General features: G+C 39.1%; 1 protein-coding gene across 5 annotated transcripts in view; it reads right to left on the minus strand.

The window, feature by feature from the left end:
* The window catches only part of NCOA1 (nuclear receptor coactivator 1), a 228,315-nt gene that overhangs the window by 99,953 nt on the left and 108,135 nt on the right, over positions 1-20,227 (minus strand). Inside the window, exon 3 of one of the 5 annotated variants that reach the window (XM_075557032.1) lies at positions 9,879-10,026. The exons of the other annotated variants lie outside the window; for them this stretch is intronic. The gene's annotated coding sequence lies outside the window, so the exon portion shown is untranslated. The remainder of the gene's footprint in view (positions 1-9,878; positions 10,027-20,227) is intronic. 5 annotated transcript variants of the gene reach the window in all.

A 20,227-nucleotide genomic window follows, 5' to 3' on the forward strand; every position in this document is an offset into this window, starting at 1 on the left:
CTTTGTTGCTTCTGTGCTAGAGGGCAGCTTGTTTACCCTCAATCCTTTAAGATGCCAGAAACTATATCTTTTGATAGCCGGGCAACTTCAGCTTTCTTCATTATACTTGCTCATGCCACCATTTGTCCTCAGCAATCTTATCGGGCAGGTGAGCACACAATACTATGATTTCTCCTTCTTTGATGCCTGAAACCTGATCCCTTCAACACCTTGTGATTACACAGGCTGGTGTGCTTCTTCCATGTGGGTAGGTTGCTTCAGTACATTTCTAATGCAGTTTCTTTTGGGTAAAATTAGGGGTCCTGCCACTCACCCCTAAAAAAGGCCCAACGAAGACTATGCTAGCACCCATTTTGAAAAACCATTACAAAAACAGCTTAAGAGAGTCATAGAAGCACAAAACACATTAACCAGTTATCACAGAAGTGAAGAAATTATTTCATTTTCACATAATAATAAAATGGAAATACTTTTAAGGTAAAAATAAGTTAATGCAATTAATAATAATAATAATAATAATAATAAAACAACTCTATTCTTTCCTATATAGGTTGAAATAAAAGAAAGACGCTAAAGTCAGATAAGAAAATGAAAAATCTTGTTTTAGGCTTTGTCCAAATCCCTGAGCCCTAGCTAATGCCTACGTCATGCTCAAACCAAAATCAACCGACTGTCAACAATTCCATGTGGAAGCACAGTGACTTTACAGGATGGAGCAGAATTACTACAAAGAGTTTCTGAGGCTATCGGTTTGGTCAACAGCCCAAAGCTGAGCCCTAAGCCCGACCCTTGAGCCAGCAAGGCTCCTGATTCATGCGCAGGTGCTAGATTTTGTTTCCTTGGCTGCCCATCTTCTCTGTTTCTAATGAAATTACGTAAGTATACCCATTTGACATTGTATACACTCTCCAAACACCCCTGGGTATATTTCTCATTTTAATGTGCTATGAATTACAATTCTCCACTTCTCTTTTCTATACAGTGAACTCAAAGGCACTTACTACACCTTATATGTTGCATATTCAATAGCTAACATAATGCCTAAAACACATACAGACACTAATTAAGTGACAAATTAAAACGAAGATATATTACTACTATGGAGCCCTGGTGGCTCAATGGTTAAGCCCTTGCGTGCTAACTGAAAGATGAGTGGTTGAAATCCATCAACTGCTCCCTGGAGGAAGATGTGACTGTCTCTTTCCAGGAAGATTACAACCTGGGAAAGGACTGCCCTGTGGGACAGCTCTACTCTGACATATAGGGTCTCCAAGAATTAGAATTCACTGGACAGTACTGAGCTTATGACTAATCAAATATTTAAGGTTTCAAAATGATATTTAAGGATTTTATAGATGGGATTCTTTACTGTCATTGTTGATTTATGAGCTGCCTTTAAGTCCTTGCTTTCCTATTGTCAACACCAACAAAAAGAAAGCAAAAATGAAAATCTATCATTTGGGGCTAACATTGGTGAAGACCACCTCAAATTTTGAAGAGTTGAACGTATCACATTAGAACAACATCCTGCAACATTTCATGACTGCAAAGACACAAAGCCCTGCTGAAGTTAGACAACTTCAGTAAATATAAATAATACAATTTTACCCAATAGATAATTTTCAGCTAGGGAGGAAATTTGGATTCAAAATGAGATTCTCCACACTGTGCTAGCACTGGCTGACTAGTGAGAGATTTAGATCTGCTAAATTTATCTGAGATTCTGAGCCTGGTCAGACAACAATTCAACAGTAGCCAGACAGGCTGGCCTACCAAACTCAGAGCCAACAGGCAAGGAGAGATGAGAGGGTCACCAACAATTTGCTGATGGTGTGATCCTGGTATTAACGGCGTTCTATTTACAAACCACAATAAACAGATAGTGGAACACAAGCCCACTGATGAAGGAAAAGTGCTACAGAGGTTCTATTTATGCGGAATGGCTTTATATTTGCAATTAGGATACTCAACTGAGGAGATTTAAACCCATTTGCATATCACCTATTAAAAAGAGGTAAGGTTTCTAAGTAAAAGCACCTTGTTGATTTAAAAAGAGTTGCTATGTTATACCCAAACAATCTCTGGCAATCTCTGGAGAGTGGTTTTAAGAATGAGAAACCACATCTCTCTATTCAAATGTGCTGTTAGACTAAAGCAAAGAGATGGAAGCCGAGTAGGGCAATGCTCTATAATTCAGTTGAGTTATAGATTTTTACGTAAGGAATCTGTCATTCATCTCCAAGATTTAGCTACGATGTACATAATTTGAGAAAAAAAAACTGGCAACAATTAGCTAATAAGCACCTCAAATGATATACCTTAAAATGCTTAGTAGGCAACCGCACAGAAGCTCCTGCATGACAAACGAGCAGTGAAGCTCCCTCAGGCTGTATGCAGGGCATCACACAGGGAGAAGCGCCATCCTCATGACCAGAGTACTGGCTAACTGCCAGCAAGAAGTGTTTCTCAAACCAAAGTACTCAGTTACGCAGAATCCTTTCATCTCGTCTTCTCTTTTCAATGACAATTCAAAATTTTTCATGCGGTAAAAGAGGATGAAGGATGACTTTCATTACCTTGCACTGGGGAATGCTACAAGATTAGCACCTATCACCTTTTTTTGTTGTTGTTTTTTTTTTTTAAAGAAAAGAGAGTCCTACAACTAAAATGACTCAACCAAAGGCATAAGGCCCAAAGGGAGAATGCTTGAATTGACAGTAAGCACTGGATTAATGTGACTTCTTCCTGCCTGGCCTGGAGCCATTCCACAAGGCTCTGACATTTGTGTCTCTTTCTCCCTCTGAGACATAACTCACCAATATTTGCACTGTCCACAGTAACGAGAATGGCTTGTCTGTCTAGTCAACTGAGAGTGTACCAAACATCTGCTCTGTGCAAAGCACAGTGTTCCTCAAGTTAAATAAAATGCAAACAGAAAAAGTAAAATGAATAGCCTATACTAAGAGATCATTTAGTACAGTTTTAAGGATAAATAAGTTAGAAATGCAACAAGTACTACATGGAAGAAAGTTCTACATGGAGTCCAAAGTAGGGCATCATGTTCATTTTTGACTAAGGAAATTATAAGTTAGCAATGAGAAATGTCTGATGACTGAATAGTGGCTAACACTCAGACTAACCAGTAGGTTGGCAGTGTGAACCCATCAGCCACTCTGTGGGAGAAAAATGAGGCCATCTTCCCCTACAAAGAGTCACAGTCTCTGTGAAACCCTGGGTCCACTCTGTGCTGTCGGGGCACTATGAGTCAGAAATGACTGGATAACAGTGGTTGTTGTTGCCTTTTTAAGCAGTAGTCATTAATATTAACCCATGTTCTAAATGTACAGAAATCACAGTCAAACTATAACCTGTGGAGTAAGTGCTATTTCTTCATAAAGGACACTACCTCAAAGCACAGCCCTGAGATACAGGAATCAGTCAAGACACATGAGAACAGTCATCCACTTGCAAAACTCTGAGAAGAAATATCCTACTTAATATCTAAATTGGAAACATGTTACTGATGACATTCAGATGGTATATCTCTAAATCATACGCTAGCTGCCCTACTTCGTTAAAAATAAAATGAAGGGCCTAACCCAGATAGCTCTATGGTTGCTTTCTGTTTTTGTATTTCATAGACCCATAAGGTGAAGGTGAGGACCAGTTATGAACACTAGACAGCACTGGACTGATGAAGGGTCAAAATGGACAATAAACTGTGTGTTCTCTAGTCCAATTATCTTAAAAATACCAAGACTAAACTGGTAGTCTGACAAAATCAGGTTTAATGACCCACTGCTGCCAGGTGCCTGAACACCAGACGAAGCGTGGGCAGCACCAAAGGAAGGAAAGGCTTTAAGAAGTGTGAGGACGGGTGACCCCTTGGTGGAATCTAAACAAGGCTGGGCTCGTATAGGCTCAGAGTGCACGGGGTTGTGTGGAAAGAGATCGACAGGATTGCAAAGGGAGCCCAGGTGCACCCTCCCGGGACGCAAGGAGAGTGAGACTGATGAAGAATGTCGTGCCCAGACACTTTTTATCTGAAGCTCTGCACCCAAGTTATAAATTGAGGTTGTCGGAAAGTGACTTGGACCATGCAGGCAAGAGAGAGATGCCTCATGTTTATTGGTATAGTTTCAAACTCCAACTTATCTATTTCTTCTAAAGAATATGAATTTCTTCAGTCAGGAAAGAAAAGACAGTTGTCCAAAAGGGAAATGGCACAAAACTTTATAGCTGCAGTATGTCCTTAGGAGAATATTGTTTCCCATTAACTTGGTGGCTGGCTGTATCTGCCAGGATCATTCCAAAGCCTCAAGTGGCTGAGTAGATTTTACTTTCTCAGTCCAAGCTCATTTTTCCTTTCTCAATGTCATCTTTAGTTAAAAGCAGTAAGTAGAGAACTACTAGTCCCCTACAATGTCAATGAGCATTTCTAAGTTAATCTTAAACCTAAAAAAACCTGCATAGTGAAGTAGGATCCAAACAACTGACACAGAGGTATACATGCTATTGTGATAACTACAGTCAAGTGCTGGTTTCAAGATAAGAAAAAAACACATAATAAACACTGAAGGGCTATTCAAAGTATAAAAACATTCCAACCTCTAGCATAATTAAAGCCAAACATAACGATAATTAAAAAATTTAGGTGATATGTTTCTAACCAAGACAGTATTTTAAATTTTCTCCAAAAGTTATGAAATTGTTATCCTTAGTCATGTCTATATTTTTCTTTGTTAATGATGAATAAATATTAGAGAGTAGATTCCCCCCTCGCACCCCCCCCCCTGTTTTAAGGTAAGGTTATCTGACATTGGAATTCTTCTGTGTGTAGATGAAAGGATATTTGTCAAACCCTACTTAAATTCGATGTGTGTATGTACGTGGGCACATGTGTGCATAGTCAGCCCTTAGCCTTTCAAGCAGTTCCAGCTAAAGACCCAGCTTGCAACAAAAACACATTCTCTCAGGGAGTAGGCATTTCTCTCTTCAGAAGTGTCCAATTAGAAAAATCTTTGGGGGGATTTAAAGATTAACGTCGAGCTTGCTGCTCCCTCTCCCCTTTCTGGCTCTTGAGTGGCTGGGGAAGGAAAAGGGGGACGTCAGCATTCTGCAAGATCTATAGCCACTCAGCATGTAAGCCCAGCCAAGTCTAAAACATGCTGTAGACCAAATGTTCTCAGCCAGCTCGCCCCAGTGGATCCCATACCTGTCTAATAACAGGGTCAACTGTCAACTAGCACCTACAGCAGGAGTCCTGGCAAGTCCTTGGCCGTCCAAGCAGCCACATCATGAAAATCACACTCGCTGCTGTCTGGTAGATTTGGACTCATGGCCACCCTACACAGTTTTCCAAGCTTTGCAAACCCTGACAGGCGCAGGGAACCTCATCTTTCTGCCTGGGTTTCACTCACTGCCACTTTTATTAGCAGCCCAACATGTACCAACAGCGCCACCAGGGTACCTGAAGGTCATAACTACTACAGACAAGTATTTTAAAAGCATGCATGTATACTTTTAAATGTCATTCTTTGAAATCAGTTTAATGCAAATACTTGTAAATTAGGTATATTAAATCCCTTTACTTAAAAAAATCATTTTATTTTGGGGGGGAGGGGGCTCTTAAAAATCGTATGACAATCCATCATTCAACTGTATTAAACACACTTGTAGAAATGTTGCCATCAACATTTCCATAACAATTTTCTTTCTATTTGAGCCCTTGGTATCAGCTCCTCTTTTTTCTCTCCCACTCTTGTGAAAGCTTGATCAATTATCTGTTATTATTGTTCTTTCCTGTCTTACACTGTCCATTGTTTCCCTTCACCCACATTTCTGTTATTCGTTCCCCTGGGGGTGGGCTATATATTCAACCTTATGATTGGCTTCCACCAAGTTGAGAAGTGAAGCACAACAATTTACCCTAAGTTTAAATCTCTCCACTACAGGGAAACTTTTAGTTAATCAAATAAATAGAATTAAGCTTAGACAACTCTAGCTTTCCCCACAGGATCTTTTCCTAAGAGCCACAGTAAAATTGAGTGAAAAGAATTTCACTATTTGCCTCTTTCCATCTACTCCATCTTCTTATCTTAGATTCAGAAACCAATGAATAGAAAAGATGAGAAGTTGGGCAGAGAACAAGATCAGCAGTAAACATCCGATAATCCCACAGATGATTATCCAAAACTAAATACCATATATACTTGAGTATAGGCCGACCCGACTATCAGCTGAGGTGCCTGATTTTACCACAAAAACTGCATTTAAAAAGTACTGAAAAACTCAGCTTATACACGAGTATATACAGTAACTACATGTTTGCTACATAAAATGATTCAAATACCTAAATTAAGTAATTCTTATTGCAGGGGCAGTGAGTTATTTAATGTGTCTCTTCTAGCCAACATCTCTAACTCAGACCAAAGACCTTTCCCCACACTGGTCTGGTAAGAAGGAGGAAGACAGTCCAGGATTTACCTCTGAATAACTGTGACCAGGATTCCTTGGAATGACAGCTGGCTATGCATAAAATAAGCCCCTGGTGACAGTGTCCAATGTGCTGTGTCATTGGTACAACTGATGCCATCAGTGCCATCACCTTATTTCCTAGCGGGATGACCGACAATGTTGTACATTTTGTTTATATGGGTTTTTGTCTTCCTGACTTGAGTATGTTGTTTTCTTGTTATAGTTTGTTTGCTGGTTGGTTTGTTGCTGGTGCTAATGTAGTTGGTCCTATGGTGGGTTGATTTTGCTATAAGACAACTGAGAAAGTAAACCTCAGTGATGCATATTCCAGGGACAAGCATGAGCAGAGAGTTTCCGGGCTCCTACTTAACTCTAATCCCAATCCGAGAACAGTTACTTATGATAACATGGCAGTCTTCAATACTCATCTTCATGAAATGATCACTGAAGAAAAGGGTGCTATAACAAAATGTGGGGAAAGCAGATGGTACCCAGCTATCAACTGGAATAGTGTTTGGGGTCTTAAAAGGCTTGTTTGTATTCAAACAACTTGTATGATCCAAAGATGACAATAACAAAATTCATATATGCCAATGGGAAAAGTCTCAGAGATAAAATTCTGAACACCCAATTTGTGGAAGGCCCAAAATCCATCTGAAAAGTATCTAGTCAGATTAAGCCACTGACAGATCCCCTCTCGCTACAGGTAAAGGTCTGAAACAGCCTTCCTTTCAAACAGGGATCATTGCAATTTTGATGTGGTTGGAGCAAACTTGATACTTGGTCAGTTGACCTCCTCCTAGACCCAACCTGAACTTGTACTAGATGCAAGGATCTCTTGCTTGTTCCATGACCAAAATTTCTTCCCAGGCTTTTAAAATAGTGGTCTTTTCTTTCTCACTCATTGTTTGTATTTTTATCATTATATTACTATTGTTTTATCCTTTAACACGTTATTTCATTTTTGTTTATTATTATCTCATTTGGATTTAGCAGTTTGTGAAACACAGAAGGAGTGGATGTAGAGAGATAATAATAACAGATGCAGGCTGTTTGTAGGAATGTGGGGGTGGGGAAATGGAGAGGGTAAGGGGATTTCAAGAGTGAACTATGAAGGCAGGTGAAGGCAGGAGCGATTACACAACTCATTTTAAAGGCAATTATCATGGTGCTTTTTAAATTGATTGTGGTAATTATATAATTCTTGATATGACTGAACAAATGAATTCCTATTAGATTATGTGCCAATAAAACTGTAAGAAAAACAACAACACTGTAAAAATAAAGTTGGTGACAAAATAAATTCTGCATTAAAACAAAAACATAGATAGATAGATAGATAGATAGATAGATAGATAGATAGATAGATAGATATAGAACGAGCCCTCTGAGAAGGATGGGGAGGTATCTCATTATCAGCAAGAGCCAAGAGTGTCCTATGGACCCAAGACCCTGCATAGTCAATCTCCTGTATCCGGAAGATAGCTATGACATCAGAGAACCAAGAGGTAGGACATGAAACAGAGTGGTCGACTTCCCAGGCCATGGAACCAGTAAAACGGAGTGCTCTGGGACAGGAGGCTGGCGTCTTTGTGGGGTGCAGTGCCTCTGAGCACTTAATGAGGGAAGCAGGGTTTTTGGACAGATGGAGTTTGAGCGGAATGCTTTTGGGCTGAGGTTTAGATCTCAGTGGTATGCCCTTTGGAGCATTTATTAGCAGACCTGAAAGAACATTGTAATGTGTCCTCATCAACTATTCTGAGCATTTCTCACTTGCATTACAACCTGTCAACCTCCTTAATAAACCCATTAATCTTAAATAATATCTGTGAGTTTGGTGTAGCCATTGCAATGGCTATTCCAAACTAGAGATTGAGTACAGAATGTTACTTAAAATGATATGTTGATCAGGAATTGTTCAACTTTCTTCCAATATTTTGGAAGCTCATTTGATACCGAAGGGGCACCGTTTGCCTCAGGACAAAGATTAGAAGGGCAGAAAAGAAAGATGAACAGAAACAGGAAACACAGGCAGGAAGTGGGATTAGTGATTTGCATTTAGGAATTGCTGAGAATGACATGAAGCAATGTGTCTGAATGGTGGAAGGGAAAACAGATTTGCTCAGTAAACCTTCACTCAGGCACAATAAGTTTTAAAAAGAAAGAAGGAAAATGGGGAGAAAGTTAAGAAAAGCCACACACCAGGAGCTGTTTCTGTTTTGGAAACAAGATTTTAAAGATAGTGAATAAGAGGGAGCTTCAAAAAATTCTTGGGAAAATGGAGTTAATGAATATTTTCTCAAATAACTTTCTATCTCCAGTTTTTCTTTTCGATTCTCTAACAACTGAGTTTTGTCTATCACCCAACTTCACTGTCATTCCAAATACTGGCATTGCTTGTCGCCAGCCATCTAAATGTAATTTCCTTCAAAGTCTGTCATGGTTAAGACTGCACTTTGCAAGTGGAGATGATGTTCTCCATGGTGACATCCTTCTCCTCCTTTGAAAGCAGGCTCAGGTGCAGCTGGTGATGAGAGATGAGCACTTGTCTGGGGCACTGGCATTGTTCGACTTCTTAACCTGGCAAATGTTTACCTGAATATGCTCAGTATGTAGTAACTCAAGGGTTATATACTTATCATTTGTAAATGTTATAGAAACATGTTACTATTCCACTGAAAAATTAGTAACTAAAAAAATCATTCCTGTCAAGTCTTTCCTTTACTGATCTTATCAGTTTCTGATTACTCTCAAATTATCTACCAGGGTTGCTTAGTGCATGTTCATTTTGCTGTCTGTGGGCTGTGAGGATTGTTGTCATGTTTATGTTTGATAACACTGGCTGAATTTCCTCAGCTCATTCACTCACTGCCATCAAGACAATGCCAACTCACAAGGCAGATTGTTCCTGAGGGTTTCAGAAGATTATAGTTCTTCATGGGAGTAGAAAACTTTCTCCCAAGAACAGCTAGCTGGTGGTTTCAGACTGCTGACCCTGCAGTTAGCAGCCAAACATGTAACCACTATGCCTTACGTAAGAGAAATAGCAACAATGCATCAATGTTCAAAATCAGGAGTGGGCACTCGATTGAAGGCTGGATTACATTAGGATTGCATGGATTGGTGTGGGGGTGGCTTCAGACAGCGGTGCTGCCTCTCTCTCAAGGTCTGAAGCCTGTAGTTCCTCTGATGGTGTCAATGTACAATAAAACACTTCCTCCAGTGTAGCCTCCAACTCTTCTCACCGTTTCTACTTAGGAAAAATCATATCTGTTGTCTAAGATCCTTCAAACTTCTCAGACCAAACACATACTACCATAAAACATTAACTGTCAATAAGCATTTTCCCTTCATATTTTCAAAGGGGCAAAACCCTTTATACACAGGAACCTAAATCTTACCTGGGAGGCTTCTTTGATCATAATGAGTCCTGAAAACAGACCCAGTCAAAGCTAGTGCTCTGAGAGAAGCCTCCAGGGTGTAGGCTAACGATGTTTTCCACAGATGTATTTTCACTCTCACCTCATTTAAGGCCAATTATGCAAACAACTAAAACAAAAAGACAAGGAGAATGAGAAGAGGGAGGTTCAAGTGACATTTTATTTTTTAAGAAATAATAAAAGTAAAAAAAAATAACAAAAGTTTAAAATATATATATAAGAAAATGCATTTTATAAGGCTAAATGGGAGGGGGTAATCTTTGCTTCTACAAAGATTACAGCTTAGAAAACCCTTTGGGGCAATGCTGCTGCATCCGACAGGGTTGCTGTGAACTGGGACCAACTCTGTGACACACAACAATTAAAGAAATTACCCTGTAATTAAAAAAATACAACAACAACCACCTCTAGGTTAAAATGTCTTCAACAGTGAATTCCATTAAATATTTAAGGAAGTAACAATTGCCATTTTACACACTTTTAGGAAAAGAGAGGAAGAGGGAGACTTCCAAATTGGCTTTATTAGGCATGTAGAATCCTAATACCAAGACCAGACAAAGACACTACCAGAAATGAAAATTCGTCTAATGAATACAGACTATTAAAGAAAAGGTTGGTGGTTCAAAAGCACCTTGGAAGTAAGGCCTGGATACCTTTCCAAAGTGGGGATGGGGTGGGGGTGTCTCCGTCTTGAAAAGCCTACAGAGTGCAGGTCTATGCTGCAGAGCGTCACCATGAGGAGAACTGGCTCAAGGACAGTTAAACAATGTGCATGTGCACGGGCGGGCACACACACACGCACACTTTAAAATGTTTTTCTCTACTGCATACTCCATTTTGTTTTTTAATTTTTGATAACTTTGGGTTCTATTATTTATTTTTACATGCTTTCCTCAGGTACCCGATAGTATTGAGTTATCTGGGTATAAAAGCGAATTAAAAGTTTTGCTCAGTTACATGGACTTTGACTTTGTTTTAACATAAATATTGAAGGGAAAAACCTAGCTCTTGGTACTTACCACTTATTTACTGGTCCAACATGCAGTTTCAGAATTATTAACCTGCCCTCTTCCCCCCTTAAGAAACCAGTCTAGCACGTAGAATACACCATTTTTGTACCATTCCATGCTCTTTTGATTTTGCTTTTTGTGTTGGTAAAATTTTGCATTGAAGAATCTAATTAACTTAATTCTAGCCCCAATCTAAGAACATTTAGTTCTTATGGCTCTGCTTGATGCTCACCCTCATGAAGACATCACTGATGCTACAGGTGCTTTATGAGAGTGTAATAGGAAAAAAACTAGATGCTGTCCAGCTATCAAAAAGAATAGTGTCTGGAATCTTAAAAACTTATCTTAAACAAGCAGCCATTTAAGTGAGGATTCAACTAAGTCCATGTGGAAAAAGTACACCAGCATGTGTGATCCAAGGATTATAAATAATATAATCCAGATTCAAAGGAGAGAATGGTCTCAGAGCTTAAACTGTGATCACCTGGTTTGCAGAGTATGATGGAAGACAGTGGAAGGCCCACCCAAATTCATTATAGGGTGTACCTCCAGTGATTCCCCTCTGATCATATTTGAGGGATATGAGTAGCCTTGTAATCAGAGAACAAAGTAAGGTCAATTATGGCAGACATAATTAGGCTAAAATGTAATATCACAGTAGTTCCCTTTTGACCCATTTTAAAAATTTCAGTTAAAACAAACCCAAAAAAGTGAAGGAAGAAATACACATGGATTAATCCTCTGGTGAATCCCCTCAGATCATTGACCAGGGATGTCAACAGCCTTGCTAACATGCAGAATGCAGTTAAAATTTAGCATCTTATCATTTGACCTCCCTTATGATCCATTTTAAATTTATTCTAGTTTTTGATATTGTCCACTTTATTTTCAACCGAGGGTTTTTTACCTGCTTTACCTTGTTATTGCTAGTTTTTGTTTTTAATGTTTTTCTGTATTTGAAATGTAGGATGGGTAAATCTACAGAGACTGGATTAATGGTTCCTGTGGGGGGTGACAAGGGAGATTGGGGGAAATGGGGAGCTAATAGTGTTGAGTACAAGAGTGAAGAAAATGTTCTAAAACTGTGATGATGATTGTACAACACATCCTGATAGGTTTGAACTATTGAATTGTATGATATGTGAATTATACGCCAAGAAGCTGTTTAAAAAAATAAAGATCTATAGTTTACAAGCCTTAAAAAAAAAATCTGCCTATGGGGGGAGGAGACGAGCCAGTCGGGGTACAGTGTAGCAACGATGAAGCATACAACTTTCCTCTAGTTCCTAAATACAAACTTCCCCCCCCCCATCATGATCCCAATTTTACCTTACAAATCTGGCTAAACTAGAGGATGTACACTGGTACAGATAGGAACTGGAAACACAGGGAATCCAGGGTGGATGATCCCATAAGGACCAGTGCTGAGAGTGGCGATACCAGGAGGGTGTAGGGGGGTGGGGTGGAAAGGGGAAACCAAATACAAGGACCTACACATACTCTCCCTGGGACGGACAACAGAAAAGCGGGTGAAGGGAGACATCTGACAGTGCAAGATATGACAAAATAGTATTTTATAAATTATCAAGGGTTCATGAGGGAGGGGGAAGCAGGGAGGGATGGGAAAAATGAGGAACTGATACCAAGGGCTCAAGTAGAAAGCAAGTGTTTTGAGAATGATGATGGCAACAAATGTACAAATCAATGTGTGTATGCATAGTGATAAGAGTTGTACAAGCGAGAGCAAATGCTTTGAGAATGATTGGGCAGGGAATGTATGGATGTGCTTTATACAATTGAAGTATGTATATGTATGGACTGTGATAAGAGTTGTATGAGCCCCTAATAAATTGTTAAAAAAAAAAAGAGTTGTACGAGCCCCCAATAAAATGGTTAAAAAAAATCTGCCTATTTTCCACCAGGACGATGCATAGCTACTAGTCTTTTAGGCTAACATTAGAGAAAAGGGGAAGGGGGGGGGGGGTGTCTCATAGCACTCAAATGCCAATGTTCACATAATCCTTCTCTACTTTCAACTAAGGAGCATATATGGTCAGAGATTTGAACCCACCAGTTGCTCATCAGGAAAAAAGACGAGGCTGTCTGCTTATGCAATAATTTACAGCCCGGTCACTATGGGTGGGAATCCACTTGGTGACAGAGAAATTGGTTTGGTCACAGTACCTGGTGCACTCTAATCCAGAGACCTTGAAAACAGATCTCCCATTTTCTTTCTCTCAGGTTGGGAAAAGTACATTAGTGCACTGGCAAAGGATGAAAAAGTGAATTACCTTTCAACTGATCCTCCTTTCAATCCCTTTCACTTCTTCCCCTGTACTGCTACGGTTACCTAATCCCAAAGCTCCATGAACCTTTTGGAGCCTGACAAAATATACTCCATTGCTTCTTAGCTTTCTCTGCTATCCCGGTGGTTTGTCAGTATGGACATTTTGTCATATTCCCTTTAATCCTCATATCTCTCTGTATTTAAGATTGAAAACAAAAACCCTCTTGCTGATTTCGCTTTATGTTGCTTTTCTTGGTCAAATTTGGTTTTGGAGGGAATAAATGAAGTGGCTCTCAATCTACCTATCACCTTCATATGGAATCAAATACTACATGCTATCATACTAGTATTTTGCTTATTCTCAATCTGCCTGGGATTTTTCCCCCCATTTCATTTTTTCTCTATATGTCAGTGCCATCTTAATCTTTCTAGGAATTCTAAAATCCATCATTCTGACATTTTTGAAAACCAACCAGCTATTGAAATTAATCATTAACATAAAATTTATTTATAGATGGCAGCAACAGATGTCCAATCCTATATTCTGAGACAATCTGGGTGGCTTTGAACCTCCAATCTTTAGGCTACTAGTCAAATGCTTAACTCTTCAATCCAAGGATTCCATTCTAACCCTTAAAACTCAAAACCAGTCACATTGAGCAATTCTAATTCATAGTGACCCAATATAAGAAAGAGCAGAACTGCCCCCAAAAGGTTCCCATGGTGGCAGATTGCCTCATCTTTCTCTTGTGCAGCTGATGGCAGATTCAAACCACTACACTGGCTGGCGCTAACCACCATGCTACCACTCCAATCTAGTTCCAGTCCTCTTCAACATCAGATCATAAAAGCAGAAACAAATAGAAGTTTGATGCCTTGCCTCTTCCTAAACATGGCTCCCTCTCTCGTTTAGGATATACTCGGTCTCAGGAATGGCATGGTGAGACTCCCATAGCACACAATGCTCCAGTCACCCCCAATTCCTCTCTGTTCTCCACTCTTCGTCGGACACCGATGTTTTTACTGCAATACATTCTCTTCAAGGAATAATCCCACAGGTTTTCTTTCCTCGTTGTCCACATTTCAGCTAAAAGTCTACTGCTATTACACAGCGATCTAAAGCAAGCCTTCTATTACATGTCTATAGTATGTTCCACTTTTTCTTCATGTCATTCTTCATAACTTTTATTTATATATTTGGTTGTGATTATATATTTATTGTCTACTCACCTCCCCAGACTAAGTTCCCATGAGGGTAATTTATCTGGTGCAGAGCAACCATATTACATTAAAAAATAATAAATTGTGGAATTAATGATCCTGCTCTAATTCAACAATGCTAATGAAGTTACAAACTCAAAGAGCTTGAGGATCATTAAATTTGTCAAGAGGATGTAACAACCTCTCCACATGAATCTAAGAACAGTATCAGTGGCATGAAGTGGGGATAAAACAAACTGCTAATAGAACAGGAAAAGCATAGGTTTGGGGTGAGAACATTGAGAAGGATGCACAATTGAATAAATAGTAAACAGGCTAGATTAGTCTCTAATACCTGGAGAGAGATCACAGCTATTTCAACACTCGAGTGCTGGAGACAGGCCATATCCAAAGACCTGTAAACTGAAACAAACTCACTGCCATCTAGTCAATGCCAGTTCATAGCAACCCTACAGCACAGGGAAGAACTGCCTGGTGAATTTCTAAGACTGTAACTCTTGACAGGAGTGGTAAATCCTCATTTTTCTCCTTCAGAGTAGTTGTTGGTTTTGAACTGCTGACCTTGCAAATTGCAGTCCAAGGCTAAACACTATGCCACCAGGGTTCCTCATGAAAAATGAGAGATAACGCCTAAACTGCAAGTGTTCAGTTCCTTCCTAAAGTGCAACTATAGGCAGATGTTGAGGACTATCAAAGCCAAGCTGTGTAAATCTCTGTCACACAATAGTGGGATGAGCAAATAGGATTTTAATTACCCAAACAGGCTGCATATGCATGTTAGAAGTGATATTCTACTAAAGCTTAAAATAAAACAAAGATTAGTTCACTTTAGTTAATCATCTTTACACATAAGTCAAAGGTTGCTCATTGGCATCATCAAGTAGTTCATGAGATGAGAGTTTGTATTACTAATTGTTCTCTGTGCAGGCTCTATCTACTCTATTACACTGTCAATTGACAAAGATGGTCTTAAATGTCTGTATCTCTTAAAGGTTAAAAAAACAGATCCTTAGTAAAGTTAACATATCAAATTATTTGTATCGTGATATTTCTATTGTGTGGTCATATTTTTAAATTATATACTCTTTTACAATATGTGTGCTTATAAGTTTTAATAAGGAAATCCACTCTTCTTTGCATAGTCATAATCATGTAATAATGTGGGTTAACCTATGATTACATTTAACCATCAATTTCCATATGCTGATATGCCCAATATCTTGGGGAGAAATGCTCAACTGGAGGCCTTGTCTGTGATCCAAAAAAAAACCAAGTGGTTAACATCAGTGAGACATATGAAAGCAAATGATGAAACATCTTATCCTCGGTATACTCCATTTCTTTTGTAACAGGTTAGTTATTCAATCCCCAGACACTTAGAAACCCAGTAGGTGGTCGTCGCTGTACATGGAATTGGGGAAAGAACAGTAAACCAGAGAGGCAAAGTCCGTCTTCTCCTTAAGCTTACATTCGGAGAAGGCAGAAAGAATTCGTATGTAAAACCTGATGATTCCAGGTAGTAAGCTACTAAGGGAGCTACTGTAGACTCGGTGATCATGAAGAGTTCATGAGATAACATATAAAAGAGAAAGTTAATCTAAAAATTATTTCAGAAATGATTTCATAATAAACACACAATAATAACTTGGTAGAAGGAACTTCTCATCCTTTTCACTTGTCCCAATGTTCTATTACTAAAATGATACCAATAGTAGTATATATCCTGGCTCAAACAGAGTGCGACAAAAAGAAATTTTTCATCAGTATCACCCAAATCACTCCTAAGAGCTATTAGCACATTGAATATAGAAAATACCATTGAGAAAGTAGATTAAACAGTTCTATATTCAATGTGATAATAACTCTTATTAGTTCTCCCCGCCCCCCCCCCCCCCGTGTCAGCATCTTGTTCACTTAAAAAATCATTATTATACTTCATGCTGTTAGCCACCCAGTCTGCAGCAGCATGTCTGACCCTTCTCTGCTGTGCCTGTACAATGCATCCTGCTAAACAGGTCCCCAGGTGTCCCTGTTCACAGTCAACGCCCCACACCTCCCATCCCCACTGCATAACAAGGCCTTCTACAGTTTCCCAGTGAAGAATTCACACTCCTGTTACCTGCATTCAAAGTCTCCCAAGATCATAGTCTCTCAGAATGGAGTTTAAAGACAAGGTATTTAAAAAAAAAGGGGGGGGGGCTACATTTAATGCAGAAAAGCACAAACACACCATTATAGGCAGACTTTTAAAGCCCCTCTCTTAGTAATTGAAAGAACAAGAGTCCTCTTACATGCGAAATAAGTATATAAATACAGATTTATTTTTTGTTAAACAATACTGTCAACTATCTTGACCTAACTGAATTTTTAGAACACACTATGTAGACCCAACAACTGCAGATACATTTTCTTTTAGGGGCACTTAGTACTTTGACCAAGACAGATTAACTGATATATCAAATTTAAAAGGATTAAATGCTTGTGATGTTTAAACAGAAATAAATTAAAATTCAATAATAAGACATAGGGAAAATGCTAAAAGTTTCCAAATTAAACACATCTCTAAGTAATCTTAGCAGATACTGAATTTCTGTTAATGGTGGTAAAATAATTCTGAATAATGGTAATGGTTAAACAACGCTTTAAGTATAACCAATGACAACGAAATGTATATATTTTTAAAATGTTGCGAATGCAAATGTTTTGCTACATATATTTCACTACCACAAAACATTCTTTAAAAATCTATCGCAAATCATATATATGACATCTCAACAAATTAAATCAATTAGAAAAGACATAAGCACAAAGCTAGCTATAAAGGTCAAAAACCGCAGAGAAAGATGTTAATTATGACCACGTAACAACGAAAAATTTCTATAAGAAAACAATCCCATAAGTCCATAAACCACCAAGTAAACATCCCTAGAAAAATGGGCAAAAAATGAAAGCAAGCAATGCACAAAATTTTTGCTGGCAAGTGGCCAGTAAAAGATGAAACTATATTTAGCCTAACTAATAATTGTTGGAATTAAAATTATAGAAAGGTAATTTCTCATTTATCAGACTGACAGATTCAATAGTCACAGCTCTGATGAGATTCTCATGAAATATAAAATTCTCACATCATTTTAGGAATGTAAATTAGCATGGCTTTCTGGAGTTACCAAAACAATTTAAAATGTACATAAATAGCGATCTACCTTATAAAATCTGTTCTTATCATATAACAAAGTGAAAAGATACAAGTATAGGGCAACAGTTCACAATTGGGAGCTATTTTGTAAGCAACACTTGACAATATCTGGAGACAGCTTGGGTTGTCCTAATGAGAGGTGGGAAGTGCCAGGGATGCTGCAAGCAGCCTACTATGCTGAGGACAACCCTACAAGAATGAATAACCCAAACCAAAGCACCAAATGCGCAATAGCTTTACCCTTGTAACTACCCTTGATCCTTCTCGCACTGGAAGAGAATGAATTTAAGTTACCAGTAGTCCAAACCCTAGCACAGGCATAATTTGGGAGATGTTGTGGATTTGGTTCCAGGCTGAGACAATAAAGTGAGTAAAATGAGTCATACATATTCTGGGTACCAAAAAAAAAAAAAAACCCTGGAAAAAGTGCCGCTGGGTGGAGCTTTTATAGTACCCATTTTCCCCCACTAGGCAAGCAACATGCCTAGTGTCTTCCACTGAGTGGCATTGCCTGGGAAAGTTTCTGGTTACAATGAACTTTTTTTTGTAAATCAGTTTTGCTGATGGCCCATTTAAGAGGACAGCATGAGTCTGTGAAATTTTGTTTCCTGCTGGGGAAAAATGCCACAGAAATTGTTGTGAGGTTGAACACAGCTTACAAGGACAGTGCTATGGGAAAAACTCAAGTGTACGAGTGGTTTTCTCATTTCAAAAAAGAGTAAATTGTGGATGACAAACCTCATTCTGGACGTTTGTCAAGTTCCTGAATGGATGAGTCAACAAAATTCATGCACTTGTGCTTGCAGACTAACAACGGAACACTGAAGAGATAGGGAAGTTATCTGGACTATCTTGGAGCTCGGTTCAGTGAATTTAACATTAGATTTGGGAATGAGAGGGGTTGCCTTGAAATTTGTGCCTCGGTTCTGGCTGACGAGCAAAAAAGAGTGTCGATTGGAAACATGCTGTGCTTTGAAAGAACAGCTCTGAATGGACCCAAACTTTTTTCCAAGGTCATCATTGGTGAAGAGACATGGTGCTATTCTTATGAATCCAAAAGCAAACATCAATCAATCACCATTGTCACCTCACCCTAAAAAAGCTCACCAAGTGAAATCAAAGATAAAGACGATGCTTATAAGTTTTTGGTTTTTTATTTTAATGAGGGGGATAGTGCATTTGGAGTTCGTTCCACCAGGTCAGACTATTCATCAAGCTTTCTATAAAAAGGATCTAAAAAGATTGCATAATAGTGTGCAACCCAAAAAAAGGCAGACGCGGGGATAGTTTTGCCATCACCACAATGCACCTGCTCACACAGCTATCTCAGTGCACCAGTTTGGGGCAAAAAAACAAACAAACCCAGCATGCCTCTCTTGTCCCACGCACCATACTCACCTGACCTCAAACCATGAGACTTTTTGTTTCAGGGAATAAAGAGGGACATGAAAGGACAGCGATTTGACAAAGTGGAAAAAGTGAAGGAAGAAATGAGGAAGATGCTGTCAGCCATCTAAACAGATGAGCTTGAAAAATGTTTCCAAGAACAGAATTGCAGATTTGACAAGTGTAATGGAGAATAGTTTGAAGGTGTTAAGGTTGTTCTGTAAAAAAATTTAAAGACATAGCTGGGAGGGGGGGATTCCGTGTTTTGGGGGGTACCCCCGGGTACACTTGATTCCTAGTACATATAGAAAAATTATGTTTATTCAGTGTGGTGTTTATTACGTGTAAAATAACACTGTGATGGATTTGGAATATTACGATAACTACCAAAATGTGACACAGAGTGAGCAACACACTTGCCTGATGCAGGGTTGCCACAAACCTGCAAACCCTGCAATTTATAAAACAAACAATCCCATGCAGTGTCTGTGAAGTGCTATAAAGTGAGATGTGACTATACACTGACTGTGCTAAATTCTAGCAGGTGGGGACCAATGGGCATTGAAAGACGAAACTGCGATAGAGCTCACCATCTCCTACAGTAGCGGTTCTCAACCTTCCTCGTGCCGCGACCCTTTCAGACAGTTCCTCATGTTGTGGTGACCCCAACCATAACATTATTGTCACTGCTACTACATCACTGTCACTTTGCTACTGTTAGAAATTGTCATGTAAATATTTGATATGCAGGATGTATTTTCATTGTTACAAACTGAACATAGTTAAAGTATAGTAATGAATCACAAAAACAAGGTAATTCTATATTGTGAAATGTTTATTTCTAATGACAAATCAATGAAAGTTTGTCTTGAAGCAAGGTGTGGCATGGGTAACAGTCTTCACGCAAGGTATGTGGGCCTATCTGCATGTGGGCGGACCTGCCTGAAGATGGATAGAGGAGCAGTGTCTTAGGCAACCCACAGGTTGAGGAACACTGTCCTACAGTCTTTAACCGTGTTTCCAGGTGGGCTGAGTTGATTCAGATTCGATTTGACTTCCCAGCATAGCTCAGCCTCTCTCCTGGCCTGTTTTGCGTCAAAGTACGCCATCTATTGTGCCACGAGTACTCCCTTGCATCAACCACACTGTGAACAGAACATGACAACCAGCTTATGGTTTGGAGTCAAGCACTTAGGTTTAGGGAACGAAA

This window comes from Tenrec ecaudatus, chromosome 8 (assembly GCF_050624435.1).
Source record: "Tenrec ecaudatus isolate mTenEca1 chromosome 8, mTenEca1.hap1, whole genome shotgun sequence".
NCBI classification, from domain to species: domain Eukaryota; kingdom Metazoa; phylum Chordata; class Mammalia; order Afrosoricida; family Tenrecidae; genus Tenrec; species Tenrec ecaudatus.